This window comes from Puma concolor, chromosome D3 (genome assembly GCF_028749965.1).
Source record: "Puma concolor isolate L17-30 chromosome D3, mPumCon1.1.hap2, whole genome shotgun sequence".
In the NCBI taxonomy this organism is placed as follows: domain Eukaryota; kingdom Metazoa; phylum Chordata; class Mammalia; order Carnivora; family Felidae; genus Puma; species Puma concolor.
This window is the reverse complement of record NC_141678.1, coordinates 37,558,825-37,586,483: the sequence shown is the minus strand read 5'-3', so window position 1 is coordinate 37,586,483 and position 27,659 is coordinate 37,558,825. Positions and strand designations below refer to the sequence as shown.

General features: G+C 40.0%; 1 protein-coding gene and 1 long non-coding RNA gene across 7 annotated transcripts in view; both read left to right on the top strand.

The window, feature by feature from the left end:
* The window catches only part of LOC147575507 (uncharacterized), a 299,228-nt gene that overhangs the window by 77,292 nt on the left and 194,277 nt on the right, over positions 1-27,659 (top strand). The window lies entirely within an intron of this gene.
* ARHGAP28 (Rho GTPase activating protein 28) overlaps positions 1-27,659 on the top strand; it is a 196,520-nt gene that overhangs the window by 43,631 nt on the left and 125,230 nt on the right. The window contains exon 1 of one of the 6 annotated variants that reach the window (XM_086682499.1): positions 8,028-8,229. The exons of 4 other annotated variants lie outside the window; for them this stretch is intronic. The gene's annotated coding sequence lies outside the window, so the exon portion shown is untranslated. Of the gene's footprint in view, positions 1-8,027; positions 8,230-8,294; positions 8,317-27,659 lie in introns of those variants that run through there. One more of the 6 variants, XM_086682501.1, reaches the window with a different exon arrangement.

Here is a 27,659-nt window from a genome sequence, read left to right as displayed (position 1 = left end):
TTTCACTCCTCTTTTCCAAAACCCAGGTTTTAAAAAACTTATTTTCTCTATTTTTTTTTACCTGTTTACTCTTTGTTTCTGTAATTTACATTCTTAATTATTTCTTTGATTTATTTGGGGCTTAACTTTTTCTTCTTTTACTAGGTTCCTATGATGGAAGCTTAGATCATGGATTATTGACTTCTCTTATTTGTTTGTTTGTTTGTTTGTTTATATAGAGAGAATGAATCCCAAGCAGGCTCCACACTGTCAGTGCAGAGCCCCACATGGGGCTTGATCTCATGAACCATGAGATCATGACCTGAGCTGACATCAAGAGTTAGACACCTAACCGACTGAGCCACCCAGGCATCCCTAACTTCTCATATTTTTAATATAAGAAGTTAATGCTATATTACCTCTAAGGACTGCATTAGCGGCATCCCACAAATATTGAATTGTGTAGTTTTGTGTGATGATGCTGTAGTTTTTGTATTATTCAGTTAGGTTTTTTTTTTTTTTTTTTATTTCCCTTAGGATTTCTCCTTTGATCTTTGGGTTATTTAAACACGTATTGTTTAATTCCCAATATTTGGGGCTTTTCTAGATCTCTTTTTCCAATTTCTAAATAAATTCCATTATGGTCAGAGAGCATACTTTATGAGTTAAGTCCTTTAAAATTTATTGAGATTGGTTTTATGGACAAGCATATGGTTTATCTTGGTAATGTGCACTGTGAGTTTTAAAAGAATGTGTATTCCACCCTTTGGGGTGAGAGTATTCAATAAATATCCATTAAGTTAATTTGGTTGATGCTGTTGTTTAACATTTCTTTGTTTTTCCCAATTTTCTGGTTACTTGTCGTTACTGAGAGAGAGGTATTGACATCTCTAGCTCTAACTGGGATTTGTCTGTTTCTCCTTTCAGTTCTGAGAGTTTTGACTTCAAATATTTTGAAGTGTGATTTATTGTATCCATATTTAAGGGTAGGTTGTTGGGTTCTCTTTATAAAATAAGCTTTTTCTCATGAAGAAATAATGCTCTTTGTCCTCAGTCCTATCCCTTGTTTCAAAGTTGTGCCTGCCATAGAGTTGTGCTATTCAGACATCCTTTCCAAAAAGTAGTATACTTAGCCCATGACTTTAGCTGCCATACTTTTGGGATCTGCCACATATTTCAGCTGTAGCTGTGCTCTCCCCAGGACACTCCCCATTCGTGATGGAGCACAACAGGGTACTAGAGTTGGGCCATTTTTGACCAATGCCAGCTCTTCTACTGAGCTGTATCTGCTGGGGACTGCCCATCAGCCTGGCTGAGACTTTCTCCCACTTGCACTGCAGCCTGAGGCCCTCCCGACCCAAATCTTCTTTCCCCTTCTCTCCTTTCATCGGTGTCAGATCAGCAATCATATCTGAAGATCTTTTCCTGCCCAGTCCTGCTCTTTCTCACCTTTGTCTTTCACAAATGGTTTCCCCAAATAAGTCTCCTGAACCTCCGATTTAGTCTTGACATCTGCTTCCCTGGTACCCAAACTACCACGGAAGTCTGCTTTGTCTGAATTAATATGGCCGCCCAAGCTTCCTTAGGCTTAATATTTGCATGGTAAACTTAGTCCATCATTTTACTCTGTGTGTTTATAATTAGTGTGTTTCTTGTAGGCAGCATATGTGGTTGGGTTTAATCTACTATCTTTAAAAAAAATTTTTTTTTAATGTTTGTTTATTTTTGAGAGAGAGACACACACACAGAGTGTGAGCAGGGGAGGGACAGAGAGAGGGAGACACAGAATCCGAAGCAGGCTCCAGGTGAGCGGTCCGCACAGAGCCTGATGCGGGGCTTGAACTCACGAATCACAAGATCATGACCTGAGCCAAAGTCAGACGTTTAACTAACTGAGCCACCCAGGTACCCTGGGTTTAATCTGTTATCTTGCTATATGTTTTCTATTTATCCCATCTGTTCTCTTTCCTGGCCTTTTTTGGGATTATTTGTGTATATTTTTTATATTTCATTTATCTACATTCTTATAGCTGTTTGTTCATTATTTTTAGTGGTTACTCCAGAGTTTACAGTATTCCACTTTAGCTTTTCACTTTTCACCTTCAAATAATATATCATTCATGTGGTACGTAAGAACTTTATGATTTTATGCTTTTATTTTCTCCTTCCTATCCTTCATAATATTACTGTCATGCATTTTATTAAGTACATATGTCAAAAACCTTATAATACATTGTTATTATTTTTTGTTTTGAACAATTATATTTTAAAGAAATATAGTAAGGAATGCTTTTATTTTACATATGCTCACATATTTACAAATTTCCACACTTTTAATTCTTTTGTGCAGTTCCAAGTTTCCATCTGGTATTATTTTCTTTCATGAAAAACTTGCTCTAACATTTCTTGTAGTGCAGATCTGCTGGCCACGAATTCTTTGTACTTTTGTTTATCTAAGATAGTATTTATGAAGTCTTCAATTTTGAACGATTTTTCACTGGATATAGAATTTTAGGATGACCTTTTCATTTTTCTTTCAGCACTTTAAAGATGTCATCCAACTGCTCTTTGCTTGTATTGTTTTAATGAGAAGTTGGCAGTCATTCTTATTGTTGCTCTTCTGTTCATCACGTCTGTTTTTTCCACTCTGCTGCTTTTGATGTTTTCCCTTTATCTTTGTTTTGTATTATCTTTGTTGGGGTTCACTGAATTTTTTGGATTTCTGGTTTGTAGTTTTCATTGAATTTGGAAAAATTGCAGCCATTATTTCTCTATCTCATTTTTATCCTGTGACTCCCCCCCGCCCCCCGCCCCCGCCATCCTAGGACTCAAGTAACATATGTGTTAGACCACTTGGGGTCATCCTACACATCACTGAGGCTCTGTTCATTTTTTGCAGCCCTTTTTCCCCTCTGTGTGTTGAAGTTTGACTATTTTCTGTATTGTCTTCAAACGTGCTGGTCTTTTCTGAAGTTAATCAATGTCCTGATAATTGCATTTAGTATATTATCATTTCAAATCATTTTTCATTTGTGTTGTTATATGTTGAGCATATTTATAATTGTCTTGTGTGTCAATTCCTCACCTCTGTCCTTTTGAGTCTGTTTCTATGTCTCATTTTCCTGCTTCTTTGTATGTATAGTTTTGTTTTGTTTTTTTACTGAATACTAGATCTGTGTTTTGTTTGTCTGCAGTAGCCTTTACTGTATGGTGGATTTAGCCCTACAACTCAACTGATACTTTAAAGTTTCATACTACTAAGATACTTCTGGGGTTAGGACCTGAATCCCCAGGCGCTAAATGTAGACTTTCTAGTCTTACTATTAAAAACTCATGTGGGGGTGCTTGAGGGGCTCAGTCGGTCAAGCGTCCGACTTCGGCTCAGGTCATGATCTCACGGTTCGTGGGTTCAAGCCCCACATCAGGCTCTGTGCTGACAGCTTGGAGCCTGGAGCCTGCTTCTGATTCTGTATCTCCCTCTCTCTCTGCCCCTCCCCTGCTCATGCTGTCTCTCTCTGTCTCTCAAAAATAAATAAATGTAAAAAAAAAAAAAATTAAAAACTCATGTGTCTCCTTGCTCTTTGCAAACTCTGTGAATCCTTTAACTTAAAGATCCTCACTTGGTTTTTGTCCAGCATTGTGAAGTTAACCCTGTTTATATATGACTTACCATTTAGCAACAAACTCAGGGAGACCCATATATGGATTTCTTGAGCGCTTTGTCTGCATAGCTCCTTCCTGTCTTATTCTTGTCCTAGAAAATTCCATCTGCCTTAGCCTCTGTGAACTCTGTTCTGTGTCCCCTTAATTCAGACCCCAGTATTCCTGGGTTTCCTGTCACTGCCCTGCCAGTCTGGAATGTGCATCCAGGATGGAAGCTGGGGTAACTACAGAGTTCACTTCAGTTGTTCCCTTTCTCTCAGGATCACATCTTGTACTTTCTTCTAACATTTATAAGCAGTTTTTCACATATTTTATCCAGTTTTCTAATTGTATGGCAGGAAGGCTACTGCAGTCCCAGTTAATCCATCCTGGTGAGAACCAGAAATTTCAGTTTTTATGAATATTCTGGATGTTTTCTTTTACATAAGGTAGCCTTTGAGAACATTCTGTTGTTGAACAAGAAGCGATTTTTTGCAGAGACTCCAAGGCCATTTACTATGCCCTGGGTTGGCACAGGCTAAGATTGGACACAGCACTGTGGTTGGGCATTTCAGAAAGAAGGGAGTAAGGCAACTGAAGATAAAGGGTGGCAGTCGGCCCTTTTCTTTCCAGGTACCCTTGCCCCAATCATAAATCAAGGACAACCTGTACATTCAAACTATTCCAAGAGAGGAGTGTCCTGGCTGAAAAATTCTGTATCTCTTATTTATGGATGGAACTTCCTTTCTCTATTGAATGTTCATGGCAATTTAAGTATTTATTTTTTTATATATATAATTTTTTTAATGTTTATTTATTTTTGAGAGAGTGAGAGAGAGACAGAGTTACAAGCAGGGGAGGGGCAGAGAGAGAGGGAGACACAGAATCCGAGCAGGCTCCAGGCTCTGAGCTGTCAGCACAGAGCCTGACGCGGGGCTCAAACCCACGAGCTGTGAGATCATTACCTGAGCCAAAGTCAGACGCTTAACTGACTGAGCCACCCAGGCACCCAAATTTAAGTATTTCTTTTAATCTTTTTCTTCAGCATCAGTGCTATTTGAGGACTTCTGAAAGCCAGGTGCTCTGTTAGGGATTTGTACTAAATCATTTATTTTTATAAAATGTCTCAGCAGGCAGGCACTAATATGACCTCTGTTTTATCCATGAGTAAAGCAAAGTGTAAAAGGATTAACTTTGCCCAAGCTCATGTAGTGTGCAAGTGGCAAAGCCAGTTGAACCTATGTCCTTCTTCCTTCGTGCCCTGCACTCTTGATATTGAGGTATACGTTCCCCCTTAGTACACACTACCTTTGTACCATAGCTACTTCTATACCTGTCTTACCAGTTCATGAGTTGATTGAGAATAGGAACCCTATGCTTACACATCTTAGGTCTTCAGTGTTTAGCAGAACCCCTGCCTAGAGCAAGTTGAAAGGGAGAAAAGGAGAGGCAAATATCATCTTTATCTCTCACTTTGGAAAAGAAATAGTCTGATAATTAACTTGCTGTTGAAATACTTCCTTGTCAATAAGACTGATCTTTTGATGTAACTTTTTTTACTTACTTTCTTCGTCATTAATCATAGGCGCTAGAGTCAGCTCACAGGAAATCAGCTGTCCTATAAAACAACAGATGGCAAAAAGGAAAAATTCATGATTCTTCTGTTGTGCAGTGTATATGCCTACTTAATGGCAGACTTTGGGATAATGTGTTCCATGATGTTTGCTCCTTTTAGTCATACCTATAAATTATCTTCCCTTAGAAGATTTATTTTATGTTTTATAGCATAAGTGTTTATTAAAATAAGATACATGGTAGTCTCAAATAATAATATTAATAACATAGCAAAACCTTCCAGTCAGTAACTTGAAGTTATCTTTTTATTTGCTAGTCTAATACACAGTGATATCTTGATTAAGTCTGCCAGGAACCAGGGCAATAAAGCTGTTCTACAGGAAATGGCTGACGGTACATCAGCATCCCCAGGGGAGGGTGTCTGGGCTTCCAGGTGGGTCTCCCAAAGGTTCTTCTTACATTAGATGGCTGTTGGATGGCAGTTTCCACAATTTGTTCTCCTCCCCCAGGGTCAAATGTACATGTTCCAGGAGGCATTTAAGCCACATCTGATAACCCTTGTAATTGAACTTACAAGCTCCCTATAGAGTGGTATTTGTCAGGCTAGAGGCTACATGTAAGGTGAGAAAGTCTTGCTGCTGGAAACTGTCAAAAATCTATTTCAGAACTTCTTTAGAATCTGTAATTACTCAATTAAAAAGGCCTTTACCCCCAGGGAAGTTGCGTGCGAGGTGAAGGAGGGGATATGTGGAAAACAACGCGTCACAATGTCTGAAACTTTGAGCTCAAAAAAACGGAGTATCGGAACCTGTTAAAGGCAGGAAATTCTGTTTTTATTTGACCACCACGCTCTGTTCTTCAGGGATTCTTTCTCGTTGGCCAAAAGCTATACAACTTTCAGGTTCAGTGATTATGAAATGCTTCCTCATATTGTGGAACCAAAATGACTTCATTCAGAGTGAGAAACTTTAAATCTTTATTTTCCATTTTTAACACTTGCAAAAAGATCTGTATAAGCTCTTGTTCTGTCTATAAAGTCAAGAGAGCCAAGAGAGAAGGCAGGGAGGAGAGAAAAAGGGTGCGGAGGGTCCTATTTCCCAAGCAACGCAAGAGAACTCCTTAGAAGTAAGAGGGAATTATGTTTCACATGATCTTTTAAGATGCAGAATCTTTCCTCTCTTGGTAATTTTATAAGATGGACAAGTATCCACTAGAGTTGCTGTCTTCTTCATGCATGGTAGATTAATGGGCAGCCATCAAAGAATTGATTTTTAGTCTCTCTTAGCCTGAACTGGCCTGAACTGGATTCAGGCAATGATGTGAAGGCTCAAAACTAAATCTCTTGTTTCAGATCCCTGAGACTATCCTGTCTCCCAGCATGTTGTTATGTTATATTAAACATTAGCAGTTGGATCGTAAGACCCACAAGAGACCACACATTTGTATCCTCATTACCTCTGGGTAACGCTTTTAAAAAAATCAATGAGTCCTTATCACATCCCACCACCACCGCTGGAGGACGTGAAGGGCACCAGAGGAAAGGAGTTTCCATTTTTAACAGAAACAGGCCTGAGGAAGGATTTTAGGTATATTCTAAATTAAGCTAAACTCTTTGTCAGTGAATTAATTCATACTGATTTTGTACCTCATATCCATGTTGTAAAAAATCTGTACATTAACCATCTTCATATATTTGAACAGGGTGATCTAACAAAACATAGAGTTGTATTTATGTCAACTGTTGTTAAGGGCTCCAACTTGTCTTAAAATTCTATAGCATTGCATTTTTCCTGGGATGTTTTTCTAGAGAATAAAATTGTGGTTCATTCATTAATTCAGTAAGTATTCGTTATAGGCTTACTGTGTGTAGAGCATTGTGGTTTATTTTGTCTGAAATTATGCATTTGTCTCTTCATTTATTTAAAAACAAGTACTTATTGCAGGTTAATAAGTGTTAAGTGCTATTCTTGGTCCTGGGAATCATTATTAAGTATTCATTACCGATGGGGAAGTCAGACAATACACAAGTAAACAAATGTATACATAATATAATTTTGGAGAGAGGAGAGATGTATTAGGTCATTGCATTCAGCTACTAATGTCTGATACTATGTAATAGCAGCTGGGAAATTGGATGCCATGATGCAATGACAGCATGATCTTGACTTTTATATAAGGCAAAATATGGGGTCTTTTACAGTTATGAGGTTCTCAGAGTAGACACATAAAGTGCTTGTTATTAGTCCCATTTATTCAGACAAAAAAAAGTGAAGCTTTGAGAAGAGAGATTGGATGAATTTCATATGGAAGGCCCAGGAAGATTGGATGAATTTCTTTACTTAAAGCTAGCAAATTGCAAAGGTTTTCTGAATCAAGCCTTTGCCTTCTGACCCTAAGTTGCATGGTTTTTTGTCTGCATTACTACTTGATACATGTTGGAATAATTATCTACAAATTCTTTTGTTTTCTACATTTCAGGTTTAAAATCTTTCCGGAGTCAAGACTCACCAAATCACTCTAGATACAGTGTGTTTGCTTTTGACTTTGGAAGTACTTTTAATAAAGCCTCCTATCTGCTTAGCTGGGAAAAGAAGGAAAGGGGGAGAGACTGTGTCCAAAAATTGCCCTCACACACTCCACGGGTTTTCATAAATCTCAGGCTTCTTGAGGCTGATTACACTTTGCAGTCTTCCTTAGGAAATGGGTGAAAATTGGAGCTGGGACACAAACAGGAAGGCTGGGAGGCAGATCTGTCCTGCAGGCACTATTTCTTTAAATAGTTACCGTGCAGTGGGAATTAGTTTACCACTTAGACAAGAAACTCCAATACCCTTTGTTTCTTGGCGGCTGAGCTGGAGGCAGCTAGTGCTGTCCTGTCCCGGAGGGGGAGGCAGTGCTCAGAGGGTGTGTGGTGGTGGATGTGGGTTGGAGGATGGCCTCCCCACCTCTGGGCCATGAGGACACACGGTCGCACAGATGTTCTATGCTTCTCCCTTAAGAATATCATCCGTGAGACTTTTAACCTCCTAAAAGGTAAGGTACAGAGCACTTCCTAGATCAGTAACTTGGGCTGCAGGCTTCTTTCCGCAGACTGATTCTTTTAAGAAGGGAGAGAAGAGGGTAGGTAAATGGTTGCTGTAGCTTTTTTAAAATCCATTTTAAGTGAATGTATAAGTGGGGCTTATGGTTTTATTAGTGGGTTATAGGTACATAATGTTAAGCGATTGTAAACTGGTTTTTTATCCTTTCAAAGAAGATTTTTGTTACAGTGTGGATGTAAGTTTCTAAAGCTCACCTGTAGAAGGAGAGCACATAAGTACTGTTACTAATTTGGGAAGACTAGTTAAAATGGAATCTTAATAGATGCATAAAAATTAATGTCTTAGAGATCTTTTGATTCTCCTGCTTTTGAGCAGGAGCCTTTAAACTCCAATCCAGTCTTTCCTGATAATCATCTACTTTTGGAAACATCTCCTGAGGTAGCCTCCATTACCCAAGCAAGTGCTTCCACTCTTTAGTGGAATTCATGTATTGCTTTGGTCAGGCTGCTGAGTCTCTCCTCTTGTTTTCCACATTGGGAGAAGGCGCGCCAAGCAGAAGCAGCTGTGTTTGTGGCCCTGGTCCTAGAGAAGCCAGGTGGGTGGAGTGCCCATTATGTACGTGCCCTACATAAAAGTACTGTGCCTGCGACTTCTGTGTGCCACATTTGTCCATTTCTTCTCATCTTTTCCCGGCCTCCGCATACTCCTCCCTCGTGCACCTTCTTGGAGAAATCAGTACCTGTGTTAGAGCGTACCCTCAAAGCCATCCATTAGTCTGATTCACGGCAAGCAGAAGGTCTATTTCAAGAAACACAAATGTATGCTCTTCCCAGAAAGGATTCCACAGTGTCTATTAACCTACTTTCATGTTTAATTTTTAGAGCATTATTATCCACAGAGCCCCTTTGGCAGTGACTCCTTATTCGTTCGTTCTTTCTTCCTTTCTTCCTTTCTTCCTCCCTTGTTTTTGTCCTTTGCGTTGTCTTTCAGAGGAAGGGGAGGTATTAGGAAGGGTGGTTTTGTTGTTTATTTGAATTTCATTTCCTTCAAATTAGAATCATTTGCTTCAGACTGTTCTAGGTTCTTTTTAGTTAAGTAGCATCATCTTTTGTTTTGCCACTGTGTTTATAGTTTCTTTATTGTTTTAAAATTGTTTTACTAGTGTATTTTGTAATCAGAGGTAAATTCTACTTTAGCCCTATTGAACTGTCTTTTTAGATTGGAGTGTGGTAAGAAAGTCCATTTAGATGAAATACTGCTTTTTGTATAGTAAGTGTGTAGAGGGATAAGGGCTTTTTTTTTCCTTTTAGTTTTACCTTTAGATTTCAGAGTGTGGTAAGCAAAACCAAGGTCCCTCATAGGGGATATATTTTCCAGCATAATGTCCAGGATGTGGCGGTAGCTTGATGTGCTCGTTTGTTTGTGAAAATAATTGTATACTTCCATGCTTTGATGATTATTACTAAATAAGGGAGTCTTTCTTTTACTTTAAGTCTTGTAAGTAGTAAGGGATTTGCATTATATCTGGAAATTGTTGTTAAATTTGACATTCTATAATTTTGTTTTGATAGCCCCTAGAGTTCTGCATGTGGTAACTGCCCCCTGACCCACCCCCGTGGTACATGTCCTATCTGTTATGAATTTTGTAAGGCCCTTGTTAAACTATAAACTAAGGGACCAATTGAATAGTAACCATGCCAATCAAAGGCAAGTTTAACAAGATAAGGCTTGTATTTAACTTTGAAAATATAAAAAAGGACTTTATTTTTATGATCCTAAAGCTGAAGGAAGAAGAATCAGATGGAAAACAGAACAATGTTTCGCTTACCTAAGCAAGCAGAATCTTTAAACATAAGGAGCTCTGAAGAAAATGGGCATAATAATGTGAGGGTTTTTAGCCAAGGTTCCGGCAGAAATTGTAGAAAAGTAAAACCACTTACGAGATGAGCTACGAGGAAATCAGTACCCCTCTGCATTAAGTAGAATGACAAAGTGAAGTAACAGATTTACTGGAAGGCCTCCTACTGACCTGAGTTGAGCCCAGTGCAGGAATGTGTTTCAAAGCCCGTTTAAAACCCCAGAGGTGGTATTTTGAATCCATCTTGCTGACGTAAATGCAGACCCTGCCTGGAAATTTTCCAAAAACAGAGTGTGAAGGCAACTCAGTCAAGATGTGCAATATCATTATAGTAAAGACATGGGGAAGCGATTCACCACCATCTTGGGAGACAGAGTGTAACAGCCCTTCAGCTATTCTGAAGGTGTAGTGTGACCTCGTGATAAGACCATTCACTGAAAGAAGATTGCACCGCGAACAATCGACACCCCCAAGTGCTTATCTAAACAGAAGGAAGGGGGGGATTGAGAAAAACGGAATGGTTTCTTAGTGATAGCAAAGGCTGTAGATTATTTCAGGGGACGACAACTATTGAGAGCAGTGTTTGGACAACGTCAGTGCAGGTGAGATGGCCATTCATTGCCAGGGGACTTTAGTGATGAATAAATGATAGGTTTACAAAGCTCAGGGACCAAGCAAACTCTGCCCCCTGTAAGTGAGCAGAGTAAACAGGTCTTGTCTCTGTTAGCTAGAAAGATTAGTGTACTTAATACTCTGTATGTTAAAGTATTTAATTAAATGAACATGAAGATGTAAACTTTTAAAATTTCTCATGTGAATATACATAGTAGTAAAATTGGGGCCTTATATCAAGGGACATTTCCTACCCAGATGCACGTCACTCTGGTGGAGACTTCGCAAGAATCCAACCAGGTGCTTTACAAAAATCACTATTTTGGACATGAAAGGTCCATTATTCTGTTTAAAACGATAGAAAAGACATAATATTTCAGTTATTTGTGTACTAGAGCAGTACATAACTGTCTGAAACTTCTGGACTAAGTTCTCCCTGTTCCATGGCTTACAGAGCTCATCCCAAATAATGCCTCCATGAACTTCAGAAGGAGAGCTGGAGATGTGGAGGCAGTAAGCCCACGGCAGCCCAAGCCTGCTGCGTGCTGGTGTAGGGCGTCCACGGGAACTACGTGACTGCTCAACACTGAGTGCTTCGTAGCAGTAGAATTAAAATGGACGCTCACAGACCGTTCACCTACTTGAAAAGATTCTTTTTAAATAATAGCATATTATATAGTAATTGTCTTACATTCTTTGCCAACCTCGAATTATACAGTAGGTACGAATCTTCTCGTATGTTTTAATTATAAACCATGACAAGGTTTATCACTTTATCCATCCCTGGCTTCAGCTGCTCTCCCTCCCCCACTGCCTTATCCCTAAACAAAACACCCCAAAGCTTAGTCTCTTTTCAAATTAGGGAAGTCTGTGGATATCCCTCACCACTGAGAGGTTGCAATCCCTGCAAAACTGCTTTCTAATGTATAAAATAGAAGAAATCAGAAGCCAATATTAGATAAGCCCATTTTGAGCTTTTTCAAGAAGTGTCATTTCCAAAGTCTCAGAAATGTCTGCTCTATCAAAACATTCGCCACTAGCGACCTACAGGTTTTGGTGGTAATGGTAGGAGTAGAATCACAGAGTGGTTGCAGGCGTTTTATGAATACTGTTTCCTTTATATTCACAAGAAACTTCACGCAGAAGTGGGTATTCACAGTTGACAGCTAAGGGGACTGAGGCAAAATGAGGCCAAGTGTCTTGCCCACATTTCATACAGCTGATGAGTGTCAGGACAAGAACGTGAACCAAAATCTGTTTGAGTCTGAAGCCTGGGCATTTTCTCCCGCACGATGCTGAGTGAATGACAAAATTTGTTACTGTGTTTTCCACTCTGGAGATAATAGGAAAACTCTTTGAGGTGTTGGTGGAAGTCACTGCAGGACTAGGAACAATCCAGGGAGGCCATTTCTCCTATTAAAGGGGCCCCCATATTCTCTGTTCTCTGACCATTCTGGCTTGTGTGTGTGTGTGTGTGTGTGTGTGTGTGTGTGTGTGTGTGTGTTTTAATTTTAGAGAGAGACTGTGTGGGAGTGGGAGAGAGGGGCAGAGGGAAAAAGAAGAGGGGAGAGAGAGAGCAAGCTAGCTTCATGCTCAGCATGGAGCCTGATGCGGGGCTTGTTCTCAAGACTGTGGGATCACCACCTGAGCTGAAATCAAGAGTTGGACGCCTAACTGACTGAGCCACCCAGGCGCTCTTGTTCTTTGACCATATTTACTTCCTTTTCTGACCTGTTCTCTTGAGGGAGAAGGTAGTATCTATTCTTCTTCCATGGTGTTATATATATACATTTTGGTGCTTCTGTGCACACGCATGCATGCACGTGTGTGTGGAGGGGATACTGTTGGAAGAAAAGAAGGGAAAGGATCACATTACCCTCTATGAACTGTACACATTTGAGAAGGAATGTGTTACAGAGAATTATTGTATGTTCTTAAGCCCTAAGTGGACTCACTGAGCATTTTCAGTAACCTGTTTACAATTCAGTTTACTGCAGATTTGGTTTTTTGGCAGTTACTTGACCACTTTGGATTGTAAACAAATTCATCTGTCAAAGTCCAGCTCACATTCCACACCTTCTTTCTCCCTTCTTCCCATCTTACCACTCCCCTGTCTCTGACCTCTTCTCCAAATTCCCGAAGAGTAGGTTTGCAGTTTCTGTCTTTTAGTGTTTATATACTCCCATGTTCAGCAAGGTGAGCTTTTTTTTTTTTATTTCTTTTAACATTTGTTTAGTTTTGAGAGACAGAGACAGAGAGCGCATGAGCGAGGAAGGGATAGAGAGAGAGGGAGATACAGAATCTGAAGCAGCCTCCAGGCTCTGAGCTGTCAGCACAGAGCCCAACGTGGGGCTCGAACTCATGAGCCGTGAGATTACGATCTGAGCTGAAGTTGGATGCTTAACTGACTAAGCCATCCAGACGCCCCAAGGTGAACTTTCTTTTGAAAAGCATTATCTTGTCTTTGGCTAGCCTGTAGATGCCCATTGGACACTGATTGTTTCCTTTATGTAACTCAGTAACATCCCTCCTGTGTAGCTAATGTAGAACTGGCCTTTAGTATTAATGATTCATTGGTTATATTATCCTCTCATTGGTTCTATTTTTGTATTGTGAGTCTAAACAGATTGTTCTTCCCAAGACAGTTCTTGAAATATTTGGAGATCGTGATCATGCTTCTAAATTTCTCCAGTACTTTGAACATTTTTACGTATGGTACAGCTTCTTGACTGTCTGTCTTCATCAATCCTGCTCTGAATTCAGTCTCGACTGTCAACCTCTACCCTTTGAATGATGCCCAGAGCTGAATTTCAGTTCTGCTGTGTTTAGGATAATCCTCTCCCCTTTCTGTGTGATACACTTCTATACTTTTATGCTGCTTACCTTCCACTTAGTCTTTTTGGCATCCTTATAGAGCTTTTAGCTTGTACTGACCTTGAATTTGGCCACAATCTCTTCATCTTTTTCATATGAACTGTACTCTTGCCAGGAAGCAGTCATCCTAAACATGTACAGCTGAAGTTTCTAAATTTCATCTTCGTTCCTATTAAGCTTTATCCTGTTAGTTTCAGTCCAGTAGGCCTCCCAGTGGAGAGTTCTTGATTTTTGGATTATTATCCAAAATAGTCTATTAGACGAAGTAAGGAAAATGATCTTCTGAGAAAAAAAATTCCTAAGCTTTCAAAAAAAATCTAATTAATCTTCCCAAAGAATGTCTCTACTCCTGTTACCTTGTTGAGAGAACTTTGCATAGACCAGTAGTTAAAACCCCATCGTGTCCTCCTGTGGAAACTGAAGAGTTGTTACAGCTATGCTTTCTATTGTATCACCAGCCAAATCAGATTCCTTGTCCATCCCACCCCGTTGCCTGCACCTGCCTAGCTGTGTGACTTTGTTCACCAGAATGCACATTGTTCCTATTCCATCTCAACCAGTCAGCATCCTGCACATCCTTCTCCCTGAGGTCCTTCCTGAACTTTAATAGGGAGTAATTTCTCCTTCTTTTCAGTTCCCAAAGCTTGGTCTAAAACTCTTAACACGTACTGAATTCTACTTTAGGAGTGCAATATGTATGATATGGTGAGTGAGAGCAGAGGCTCTGGGAATGGATAGGCTGTGTGTAAATCTGGGTTGTACCCTTTATTAATGTTATATCATGGACTTGTGAATTTTTCTTTTAAACCTCACTTGTCATATCTGTAAAATGGAGGTAGTAGTGCCTACCTTATAGGGTTATTGTGAAGATTGAACCAGTGAGTATGTGTAAAGTATTTAGAAAGGTGCCTGGTACATAGTAATTGCTCATGATGGTCAGCCATATCTATGGTACTCAATAAATTGAATTTTGCTGATGAAGTTCAGAATAACTTGTGGACACAAGTTGTGTTTTTTTTAATTTTTTTTTTTTTTGTTTATTTTTAAGAAAGAGAGACAGAGCATGAGTTGGGGAGGAGCAGAGAGAGACGGAGACACAGAATCTGAAGCAGGCTCCGGGCTCTGAGCTGTCAGCACGAAGCCTGATGTGGGGCTCGAACTCACAAACTGTGGGATGGTGACCTGAGCCAAAGTCGGATGCTTGACCGACTGAGTCACCCAGGCGCCCCTGGACACAAGTTTTTGAATCCTCAAAACATGTCTGTCAGAGAAAACATTTGTAAATTTATGGAGACAGAATATTAGAGAGGAACATTTCTCTAAGGAAGCATTGTGAGATGATCTCCAACTAGTGGCCAGACTCACAGCCTTTTTCTTTTGCAGTCAAATACTAGTCAACATTTTTATAAGCACTGTGCACATTTACTTGTATCAAGTGCAGATAACCTGGAGAAACATGGTCTTCCTGTTATGAACTGTGTTTCTCAACATTGCAATTATAAAATGGTTAATTGCTCAAAGCTTAATTTTAATTTGTGTGCCCATGGGTTTATGCTGATTTGCATTTTGCTTAGTACAGCATGACAAAAGGCATTGTAAAGCATTTTTTCCCCTTTTATGAAGTATAATCTTTATTCCCTTGAAAAAAAAACATCCTGGTTAAGCAACATCAGAAACTCATGCATTTAGCTGTTGGTATTTATCATGAGGATTAGCAATCTGTAGCCTGATAACTCACTGTGACCTCAGTACTTATTGAAGGTCTACCAAGAATCCTGTGTTGAGTGAGGTTATGTTAGGATGTTAAGAAGTAGAAGGTGAGGGGCGCCTGGGTGGCGCAGTCGGTTAAGCGTCCGACTTCAGCCAGGTCACGATCTCGCGGTCCGCGAGTTCGAGCCCCGCGTCGGGCTCTGGGCTGATGGCTCGGAGCCTGGAGCCTGTTTCCGATTCTGTGTCTCCCTCTCTCTCTGCCCCTCCCCCGTTCATGCTCTGTCTCTCTCTGTCCCAAAAAAAAAAAAAAAAAAAAAAAAAAGAAGTAGAAGGTGAAATTTCTGTACTTAGGTATATTTGGAGATATAGCACAGTAATGAAGGTAATATAATATGGGCATATTATAGTTATTATGTACTCAGTGAATTACTAAGTCAGTGGCATAGAAAACTGGGTAGTATAAGAGCCTCAACAGGATGTTTCTTAATTGCTACAAAACTATTTCAATTCTCTTTCCAAACTGTCTCTTCAAGAACCTCTAGAAACTAACGATATAAGCCTTGAAGACAACAATTAACTAATAATAATATACTTGTACAAAGTGTTTCTTCTTTGAAAATTTGCTCTTAGATATATCTGATGAGGAGGAAGTATTATAATAGGTAACAGATTATCTTAATTAGTTCTGATGATAACCTTATGTTATTATCCCATTTTTTTGAGACAAGGGAAGGTCAGGTCTCAGAGTGAACACATAAGTTACTTGTGGTAAATCTGTGATTCAGTTCACATCAGTCAGTCCAACTGAAAAGCCCTCTTTCTTAACCACTATACTCTCTTGTCATTGATTCCTGTTTACCAGCCTACTTAAAGGATCCCTTATTAGATTATTATGGATGAATTGTAGCAATTGTGATTGGAGTAGGGTAAGATGAGTTCGAAAAGGTAAGCTAAGACAGGTTGTAAAGATACTTTTATACCGGCTAATGAGTTTGGAACAGTTTGGAACAGTTAACAAAAGAATGGCATTATATAATTGTTGTTTAAGCAACCTTTGCAGATTTATGTAAAGGATATTAAAATGGCAGAGCAAGATATTGGGAGACAAGTTAGGTGTGCAGTAGCTGACATATCATAAATTTGTATACTAGATATACAACTAAATAAAAAAAAGATGTTTTGAGAGATGTGTCTCTCAGATTTGGCCCAATTTATGGACCTGTCCAGTATGGTGGGCAAAGATGGGGGAGGTGTGAAAAATGTCAGAGTTGTAGTGATGTGGTTCCTGAGGCTGGGGAAAAGGAGGGGCTGATTTTGGACATGATGAGTTTCAGGTAAAGGAGAACATATGAAGGTGATTTGACATCCTGAAGAATCTGAGCTCAAGAGTGATCTGGCCAAAGAGTAGAGAATCCTCAGCCAGTAGGTGAAGCCACAACAATGGATATGGTCATGGGGAGGGGCTCAGGTACTGCAAGTAAAGAGATGTCGGAAGAGGATGAGGGACAAAACCCAATATTGAAGGTTTGACCCTCCTTAGTGGTGTTTTAATCTGATGGCTACACTGTGGACTCTTTGATTGGAGTAGATGTTTCCCAATCTTTTGTCAACATGACTATAAGCTGTTCTTTATGTTGGCTTTCTTGGACAGGGGCTAAGCTATTAGCTGTTGATTTTTACTAGTATCACTCGCACAGGATTGATCGACTCTGAACTTGGGAAATAGTTTTCTCTCTGTAAATTGACTAAAGAGTGGTATAGTCTGGAGATATGTATAACTCACTCATAAATCAGTCGTTAGATGTCCCAGCTTTACTTTAGGATATTTTTTTCATAAAGTTTGCATATTACATTTCTAGTTTTAAAATAAATTAGTGCCGTGATATAATCCACATGAAATGTCCAACAATCCCTTAATGAACTCCAAGTTTCTTGTGAAACGTCTTGGAAACCTGACTGGTAGCTTCCTAGGCCCTAAAACTATATGAGTGCTTTGATTCTATTGTGGTTTGCTCTTTTGGTAGTGAGGAGGAACTTCCCTGAAAACTGGCCATGTTGCCTATTCATAGACCGCTATTAGTGACCACCGCAAGAGAGGTAACAATAGTGCAGGTAGCCTCGGGGAAATACCTGAGGCACAGGGCAAAGAGTTTTGGTTCTGGGGTCCTATTGCCTGAGTTTGAATCCTACATCTTACATCTGACTGACATCTTAGTCTTACCAGCTATGGGTCCTCAGATGAGTGACAAACTCTCCTTAAGCCTTTATTTTTTTATCTGTAAAAAGAAATTTTAATAGTACTGGTAATGTTTTTCATAGAATTGTTGAGGATGTTCAGTAGGTATTTTACCGAATGTTGGGTAATTGCTGAATATTAATGCACATCGACTAGGGTTACTTTCTTTTTTTTTTTTAATTTTTTAACATTTACTTATTTTTGAGAAAGCAAGAGCATGCCTGCACGTGAGAGGGCCAGAAAGAGGGAGACAGAGAATCTGAAACAGGCTCTGCTCAATGAGCGCAGAGCCCAACACAGGGCTCAAACTAATAAACGTGAGATCATCTCCTGAGCCAAAACCAAGAGTAGGCCACTTAACCAACTGAGCCACCTAGGTGCCCTGACTAGGATTACTTTCTCTGTTTTATTCTGTTTTAAATACCTTTGTGAGTGTTGCATTCTCTGGAAATGTTTTTAATCAGACTTTCCTGAATGTAATACAGTTCTTAACTATATGGTCCTGTGAATAATAGATTCTCTGATATTAGGGGATATGGCCCTATCACAGCAGTTCCTTCTTTTTTTTTTTTTTTTTTTTAATTTTTTTTTTTTTTTCAACGTTTATTTATTTTTGGGACAGAGAGAGACAGAGCATGAACGGGGGAGGGGCAGAGAGAGAGGGAGACACAGAATCGGAAACAGGCTCCAGGCTCTGAGCCATCAGCCCAGAGCCTGACGCGGGGCTCGAACTCACGGACCGCGAGATCGTGACCTGGCTGAAGTCGGACGCTCAACCGACTGCGCCACCCAGGCGCCCCTCACAGCAGTTCCTTCTAATGCATCTGGAAGACTACTTTTTTAGGATATCCCTCACTTCCTCGTACAGAATCACTACTTCACATCCGTAAGCAGAAGGCTGGCCTAACTCCGCAACTTAAGCAGGAGTCAGAACATCTGAATCCATCTGTTGAAATTATGGTGTGTTCATTTCCTTTCTTTCCAGCCCAGGTCTCAAAGAATGTTTGCCTGAGTTTTATAGTAGAGGTTTTTCATTTAATGTTCTTGCCATACAATCATGCAGACATAAGAGCCCAGGCCTTTTTGTAGGCCATCATAAATATCAAATTTAGTTTGGGCCCAGACACTATTGAAGGGTGCATTGTGTACTGTGTATAAAAACAACCCTATATTTTGGGGGCACCTGGGTGGCTCAGTTGGTTAAGCATCTGACTCTTGATTTTGGCCCAGGTCGTGATCTTGGAGTTCGTGAGTTCGAGCTCCACATCGGGCTCTGCGCTGATGGCTTAGAACCTGCTTAGAGTTCTGTCTTCCTCTCTCTCTCTGCCCTTCCCCTGCTTGCTCTCTATCCTTCTCTCAAAAAAACACAACCCTACATTATGTTATTGGTGAAATTCCCCTAAACTGCATATTGAGATAGATACTGAAGCTCTGCAAGTAAGCACATGTATCCTCCTTGGCCTGCTGATCAGGGCTATGGAACTTGCATGATAGAAAATGAATAATAGTCCTGGCAAGCTAGACATTTTCAGGAGTTACATATGTTTTTCACATTTCTTTGGGTAGAACCAGATTGCAAGAGCCTTTACCATTGCAGCTACTCGATTTTCATAAAACCAACATACCAACATAGTTCTTGTATTCTGGGCTCTCCATGTTGTTTTTATCAGAATGCTACAAAGTTTCAGTATATAATTCCCAGGGTCCCAGGGTAAGGGTATACTGTAATCCCCTAAACAGCCCTTTATGAACAATACCTGCCCCGGTTCTAGGGCAAAGGTCATGCTTGCCAGTCCTTGTGGACAGCAGAAATATTGGTCTCCTCATGTATAGCGTTTTGAACATCCTCACTATTGGGAAAATGGGTTAGTTAGTGGTAAAAATTCATTTGTCAAGACTTATGTAAACCCCTGACAGTTCTTTATTGCTTCAAAATGACTCTGGCTAATGTGCATCTTTCTAACAAACCTCTAACAAACCTCTGGCAGAACTTCATCTTGCTACAAAAGTAAGTCAAAGAGAACCCAAAATGTCACTGACGTGGAACCCAAGAGTCCCTAGTTTATATAAAAGAGATTTTTATGAACTGGAGTTGTTTGGTAAACTGCAGAAAAAATAAGAGGCTGCAGCAAAACTTTGGAAAGGAGAGGCGAGCAGAGGGGTCAGGCCCCTCCTGTGAGCAGCGGAGCTGGAAGCATGTTGACTCGTGTAAGCAGGGACCGATGGTGCATTCCATCTCTCAGGAAGGACCAAGGACCTGCCTGAGCCCACGTGCTTCCAGGCCGGGCCCTCTTCTTGAGCCTCGGTTGGACCTATAAAGCTACCCCAGCTCTAAATTAGAGCTCAGGTAAAAGATCCAAGGTCAAGGCCAGATGGCCAGCCAGAATCTGCTCCTCTGGTATTTGCAGAAGTCAGACCATGGGGCTGCTGCTTCTGGGTACAATTTGACCTTAGCTGAATATTCACATATAACATTAAAGAAATGGAGGCTGAGGAAAATCAATCAGTCTTGTAATGCACATGAATTTCACAGTCACAGGATATAATTTTCTTCATTTCTGGCAACGAAATTTATATTCTAACTCTAATCCCCCATTTCTGACAGATAGCAGAAAAAGTTAATCTAGTTACAGCCACAGCCAGTCTGCTCCATTCAATTTAGCGCTTTCTAAGTTTCTTTTGGTTAAGACTCAGGAATATTCAGGATCTTTCTGTCTCCCCTCCATCCCTTCCTTGTTGGATGTTGCTTTAAGTACTGCTGTAGAGGCAGTCAGGGGACCTGTGTTCTGAACTCAGCCTCCTCTCTTTCCCCTGACTTCTCAGAGCCCCAAAGTGACCCCCTGACTCTGATGGAATTGGATGTGGAGCTCCTCAGATACGTCTATGGTTCTGTGGGCATGGGTGTACCTCCCACCTGGATCCTTGTTATGAACTACCTGCTTGGTGGCCCCTGCTATCAGGACCTTTATCTCCAGCCAGATGGAGAATCAGTCACTCTCCTCTTTCTCTCTGTCAACTAAATCAGCACCCCTAGGCAGGACAGACAACTCCTGACTGCCTTAGCTCACCAAGCTCATTCCTACCCATTCTTTCTGCCCTTGCCACACAGGGTGTCTCTGCATCTGCCTCCCTTAACAGTTAAAGAAGGGAGGCAGAAAGCACACATCCTGCTAGATCCTCCCAAACTTTTGTGGGAAACCTGTGCTGACCCCAAATCCCACTCTGATACACTGGAGCTTTATTTTGGGGACAGATCACAGAATGCATGGTCTGATGGCCTATAATACTCTTTTTTTCTCTCCAAATTTTTCCCATCTTCCCAGTGTAGAATGGAGTGGTAAGAAAACACATAACACATATATACACACGTGCACACACACACGCACACACACACACACACACAAGAAACAAAAAACTTGTTCTGCCAGTTTATATCTCTTTTCAAAACAACTTTTGTCTTTCATTTGAACTGGAACCAAGAATTTGAAATCTTTGTTTGCCTTTTTTTTTTCTCCTTGCAGTTTCCCCTGGGGCCAGTGGTGAACTAACTACACCATATCTCTTGGAATATGGGTTTAGGGAAGGGGGTGGAGATGGTGAAGGACTGCGCCAGTCGACATTGTATCATATCCTGGCAAAGGGCACTCAGATCTGACTCATCAGTTGGGATCCAGATTGGGCTCTCACTTCTTAAGATTCTGGGCATTTTTGGCTGACGTCACACCTTGGAAGGACTGTTGTGTTTCATATTGCCTACTGTTACTGATGAGGAACAAAGCACATCCCTGGTGGGGGGTGGGGGCTGAAAAGACACTGGTTTTGCTTTTTAGGGTAAAAGAATATGGGTTTTTAACATGTTGAAAACCCAAAGATGAAGATGTCGCTCTTTCCATTTCTTAATGTTTTCCTAAGAGCCTTGATTGAAGCTTTAATGAGGAATCTAATATGTGTATGTACATGTATATACTCATACACACATGCATATAATTATAATTGAATTTCTCTTCCAGACTTCTGGTTGGGTTTTCTTAAGAACTATTTAGTCATAGTGCTTACTGTTTCTAGTTTTCCTTGGGTCTGCTTTCTTCCCCAAATCTTGGAAACCTACCAGTGATATTGCATTTAAATTCTAAAAAGGATTTGGAGGATTTTAGATAGAGTGTTTTTGAGACCAGCCCCCACCCCCAACCTGCCAGTCCTGTTTCTCCAAGGTCTGTAGGGGCCACTGTGTTCTTAAGTTCCAGAGATGGTCTTTTAATGCCTTCCCAGCACTTCCTTTTTGCCTCTGCCTCAGGCATTCAGCTTGTTTTTCTTTTATCTTTAAAGCTGCCCCTACTTACCAAACTCCTTGAGGTTCTTTTCTTCCTAAAGATTGCCTAACAGAAAGCAACAGGGATTCATGGCAGTCTTTTATCTGGAGCCCCCTTAGACAAGGCTTACTCACTTGTAAGGGTATTTACTTTTAACCATAGGGAATAATAGCTAAATTGGTCAAAGTTCCTCTGCTGGATAGCTCCCTGTGCCTTCCAGTCTACTCTCCCTTCTTTCTTGTTTTGGGGATCACTTACAACCCCCAACACCCACCCACCCCCCACCCCCCCACCCCCCCACCCCCCCCTGCAACCTTGCCCTCAAGGTCCCAGTTGGGTCTGGCCAGGGGAAATCACCGTAGGGTATCAGAAGCTAGGACAGGAGTGAGACTTCTCACACTCTGGGAAGTATCTGTGTTCTACCTAAGATACTCAAGAACACTGCTCTTCCTGTCCCAGCTCCAAAGTTCTTTAGTTCTGGTAACCTCTCTTTCCTTTTCCCCCTTTTGTTTTGGTCTGGGGCTGGTGATGGCTCATTCTCCCAGTCGCTAGCCTTAAGTTCCTTAATTTTTTTTTTCTTGCTGGTATCCCTTAAGCTGCTCATATCTTGGCAAGATCTCAGTTTCTCTGTTTGAGTTTGCTATCTGCTTCCTCCCAGGACCTCATATTGATGCAGTTACAGATGTTAGAGCACAGGTCCCAGGCCACCTTGCTTCTTGAGGTGTGTCTAAATTGTGGACCTGCTGTTTTTTTAACCCCTGGGAACTTTGTTAGACATGGAGACTCTTAGGTTCTGCCCCAGACTTCTGAATCAGAGTCTTGAATCAGAAGCATTTAACAAGATTCTCAGGTGATTTCTCTGCACCCTAAAGATTGAGAAGCCCTGCTCTAGAAATAAGTTTCCTCCTAAGGGAGTAAGTAGCCAGGAGCCCTGTTGGGTTTAAACTTGCTTGCTCTTTCATATCTAGGGAAAGTCCATAACTCCCCTTGCTTCTCCTGCCCTGCTCTCAACCTTCACCCCACCCTCCATTCCATAACAAGACTCACATCCATTATATCCCTCTCCTTATTTGTTCATGTAATGGGTTATTAAACCCGTTCTAAACTCCAAGTGTGTACTGTCATAGATGTTAAGGGCACAAAGAATGAGGCACCGCATGCCTGCTTTCAACTGGACTTAGTAAAGGAATGAAGACATGTTCATAGTCAGTGCCAAGACAGCAGGAGATAGGAACAAAATGAGGTGGAAACAAAGGCCAGAGTTACCAAACTAAGTATGAATACGCTTGGTGAATGTGAGGAAGTTCCCCTGTAAAATCCTGTGAAAGTATCGTGTTTTCTGATTCTAGTCACATTTGACAACCTTGAGTAAAGATATCTAATTGTAATCCCCTGTCCTCACACTTCATCCTAATGTCACATTTGACAAATAGCAGTGTCTCTCCCAGGAACCGTCAGCAGTCTGTGGAGTCAGAGCCATTTGTATTGATGCTTACAGACAACCAGGGCCCTAAAGAAATTAAGGGGCTGATTTTTTCTGGAAGGAAATTCATGGAGAAAAAAAAACCCTACTAATTACCTCATAAGCTGTTCTTGGAATTAATTTCACTGCTTGTTAAAGAATCTAAAGCCCTTTTCATAAGGGTTCCCTTAGGAGTTCCCAATAAGACCCCCATCTTTTGTCACCTGTAAGTAACGTTTCCTTTCAAGTCTCTGCATAATCCATGTAAATGAAATAACACAGGTTCCAAATTACCCAAGTAAAGTGGGGGACAGTTTTTTTATACAATGATGAATTTTTAAAAGGAGATTGGCTTAGGCCTGTGAATATTGATTTAATCATCGATTCATTCAAGAGGACCAGAGTGTTACTCAAAACATACTCTTCACCCAGTTTTGCCACCTCTTCCTGGCACTAGAACTGAGTGACAAGAGAAAAGATGTCTTCATCATTCTGGATTCTGGAGCCCAGCGTTCTGTTCTTCAGCCCAGATGCTGCCTTAGACCAGTGCATGTTGCTCCCTGCTCTCTGCTTCCTCTGCTGGAATTTGGATTGGAGTCTGTCAGCACATACAGTTGACTGTGGCTCTGTTATTCTTACCTCCCTGGTTTCTCATCGTCCTTACTATGTAGGACATAACCGAACCAACCGGTAGGTTCTGAGAATTCCAGAGAAGTGGACAGAATCGAGAAACTGACAAAAGGGATTATGCCCTCGATGTGTAAATGAGCTTCGTGTTAATGTGAGCATTAGACAAGGTGGAAATCTTCAGGTTTCGCTTGGTTTCAGTACTATTGCTGGTACTACCCAGTAGTAGGTCATGCAATCAATTTAATAGGTAGCTAGCTATCAGTATTTGAAAAAATGGAATAGAAAAGGAAATATGTCATAGTATATCATACATAATGAGACTCCCATGAAGTTTATATTTGTTGCATGTGTGATGCATGTGTGTGTTGGATAGATCTATATATTCTATTCCTGATAGGGGTTGAGGTTAAAATTTTTTTGAAAAATACTCCCCTAGGAGATAACACAATGGTTTCAAATAAGAAGTCTGGAATGCCTGGGTGGCTCAGTTGATTAATCGTTCGACACTTGGTTTTGGCCCAGGTCATGATCTCACAGTTCATAAGTTTGAGCCCTGTGTCAGGCTCTGCGCTGAGGACCATGCTTGGGATTCTCTCTCCCTCTCATTCTCTGCCCCTCCCTTGCATGTTTTGTGCACTCTCTCCCTTTCTCTCTCAAAACAAATAAATATTAAAAAAATAAAATAAGGAGAATGTTATTGGAGGTTGTGGTGGGGACAGATTGGGAGTAAGGTGCTTATCTTTAAATGGAGGAGGAAAAGTCAGTTAAACAAAACAGCATTTTGAGATCAAGTGACCAGGATAATGATTTATAGAGTTGCCAGTTTATACCAGCTAAAGTTCACTGTTAGCCACTATTGGTCATGTGCTTATACCATTATATGCTTATTTTATATACATTTTATATATATACATGTATATATGTTTCATATATATATATACTTCTTATATATTATATGCTTATTATATGCTTGCTATAGATTTCCTGTTTTGTTTTTGTTTTTTTTTTTTTACCATTTCATTTTCTTTCCCCCACCATTCTCTAGTTTTCAGTAAGGATTTTTTGTTTTGAAAAGCTATCGTGTTCATATACACTTAAAGAAAAATTAAAGAAAATTTTGCTAACTATGCCAGCATCTAAAAGGGGATGAGTATATACCCAAGTCAGGACATTTGGCAACACTGAGGGTAAAATGTGAGAACCCAGAGGAAAATAGCCCTCAGGACAGGATAGTGGGAACTCAGTTTACCCTACCAGCCTCATTTCCCAGTTCACTGTCCCCACTGTTGCCCTTCTTTGACCCCCTATCACACGTCCACTTAGGGTGACTGACCAGAGTTCTCTTCGTTCTTCAAAACAATCATGCCAGTGTTCCTCTATTGATAGGTGAATCCCTTAAAAATAATGTGAGATTGTACCATTTAAAATTTGATCAAAAGGATTAAAACAATCTCCCGACCCCAAGAACTGCCGTTCAAAGCTATTAAAATTTTTCTATGGGAAAAGAAAATCCCTAAAATAGCAAATTTTCTTCTTAGAGCTTATTTGTTACCATAAAATTTTTTATTCTCCAAGTTTTTTCCTTTGGCCTTAAAATATCGAAATATGATGTTAGAATATAGTATTCCAATATGATCATTTATTCAGGTTTGAATTTTGTATTGAAGATGTATTTTGAGAATAGGAAAAAAAATCAACTAAAATAAAAATTAACATCCCTTGAGTGAAGTTCTTTAAGCTGCATTGTTATTTACTTTTCTTTAATACCAAGGGTATGTCATTTGCTCTCTTTTTAGGAATGAGATTATCAGTGACCATAATCATGAAAATACTTATTTCCTTTTAGGGATGCAGCCTACATTTGGGGAAACTGTTTTCATATAGATTAGTGATTCTCAGTTGTGGGAGCTTTTAAAAAATGGTGAATATCTGGGCCCCAGTTGATCTGGAATATAGCCCAGGCATTAAGATTTTAAAAAGGTGTAATGTGCAAAGAGATGATACCTTGAACATCACTCTGGTGTCTCAGCTTCGCAGAGGCATTCCGTGGCTATTTTGTTTTACTACACAAAAACACAGTTAATCACAGTTATGATTCTTTTTTGTTTTTAATCACAATTGTGATTCTTTGTTAAAGGTGTTAGGCACAACTCTCAAAGATTTTTGTGTTTCAAATATGAAGGCACAAGAGATTTTTTAATGTAATAGTTTAATCCATCTTTTCCAGCAATCTCCAGTAGTTATCAATCACTGCATAACCCATCTGTCATTTTCCCTTTATAACTAACTTGAGTAGTTCTACTTTCAACACATCCTGGTTCCTTCTGCCTTTTGTGTAGTCAGAAACTATAGCTCGCCTTTAGTTTCTCCAGGCCAGCTGCTTATCTGAGGTACTCGTTGTTTTTCTTCCTACAGCTTTGGGCTGCATTCATTACTTCGGTCATTCATCAAATACTTTCTGAGTGCCTGTTGTGTGCCAGACTGTGTGTCAGAGCTTGGGATACAACCATGACTGAGACACAGTATTTTCCCACAAAGAGGAATTCTTCTCTTTGGCTCTTTCTTACACCAAGAGATAAGTGCTAAAATACAGAATCCATAACAGTGTTTGGGAGGAGAGTGTAATGGCTCCGAACTGTCAGCAAAAGCTTCAGAGAAGTAATGGCATTTGAATTGCATCTTAAAGGATAGATATGTTACTTGACCTGGCAGCAAAGGGGAAAAAGGGGCATTCCTGTCAAAGAAAAATCCTTGCAAAACAATGCCATAGTCCATGGCTTGTTCAAGCAGAAGTGGGAAGGTGTTTGTTGGTGAGGAATTACAGGGTATGAAGCTGAAAAAACAGACTTGGAGAGAGGCTGTCCGACCTTTTTATGACATGCTTACTCATTTAGTCCTGGACCTTTGCATGGTAGGAAGCCAGCAAAAAGGGAGCTCCATGAACAAATCTGCACTTTGAAATGATTCATTTCATAGTAGCCTGGAGGATGGACTGAAGAGAAAGGAAACAGGAAGCAAGGAAAGTGCATTAGGAGGCTGAACTATGGTACAGGCACCATTGATGAGACTTGAAAAGGACTTAAAATAATTATAGGAAAAGCATGAACCTTGTGGAAAATCTGGAAGATCACAGAAAAACATTAAGAGAAAATACAAATAATCTACAATCCTTTCATGAGAGGTAGCCACCATTAATGATTTGTTCCACTTTTCTCTGCATATTTTAAAGGGTAAAGGTAATTTTAGGTCCTGATTTTTCATTTAACACTGTGAAAAGCATTTCTTGTTATAATAAAGATGCTCCATTAGTGTAATTTTAATGGTTACAGAATCATTTTTGTATGGATGCACAGTAAAAAAACAAATCCTTTCCTTTTGGTTGTTTCCAAATTTTCATAAATAACTTTATATTTAACATCTTTGTGCCTAAAGTTGTCTAAAACTGTTATTTCTATAGGCTTATAAAAAGTAGAATTAATGAGTTAAATCACACTTAACATTAAGACTTTAATGCTACTGTGTTGCATTTCAGAAAAAGTATAAAAAACTTGTGCTTTAGATTTTAGAAATATTCAAGTTATAGGATAATTTGGTTGGATTTGGTGAACAATTGCTTTGGGGCAGTAAAAAATGTGAATTGGTCTAAAATGATCCCAGTTTTCTAATTTGGCAGACTTGGGAAGCTATATCACCACCAGCCAAGGGAAAAGAGAATATAGGAGGAATAGAC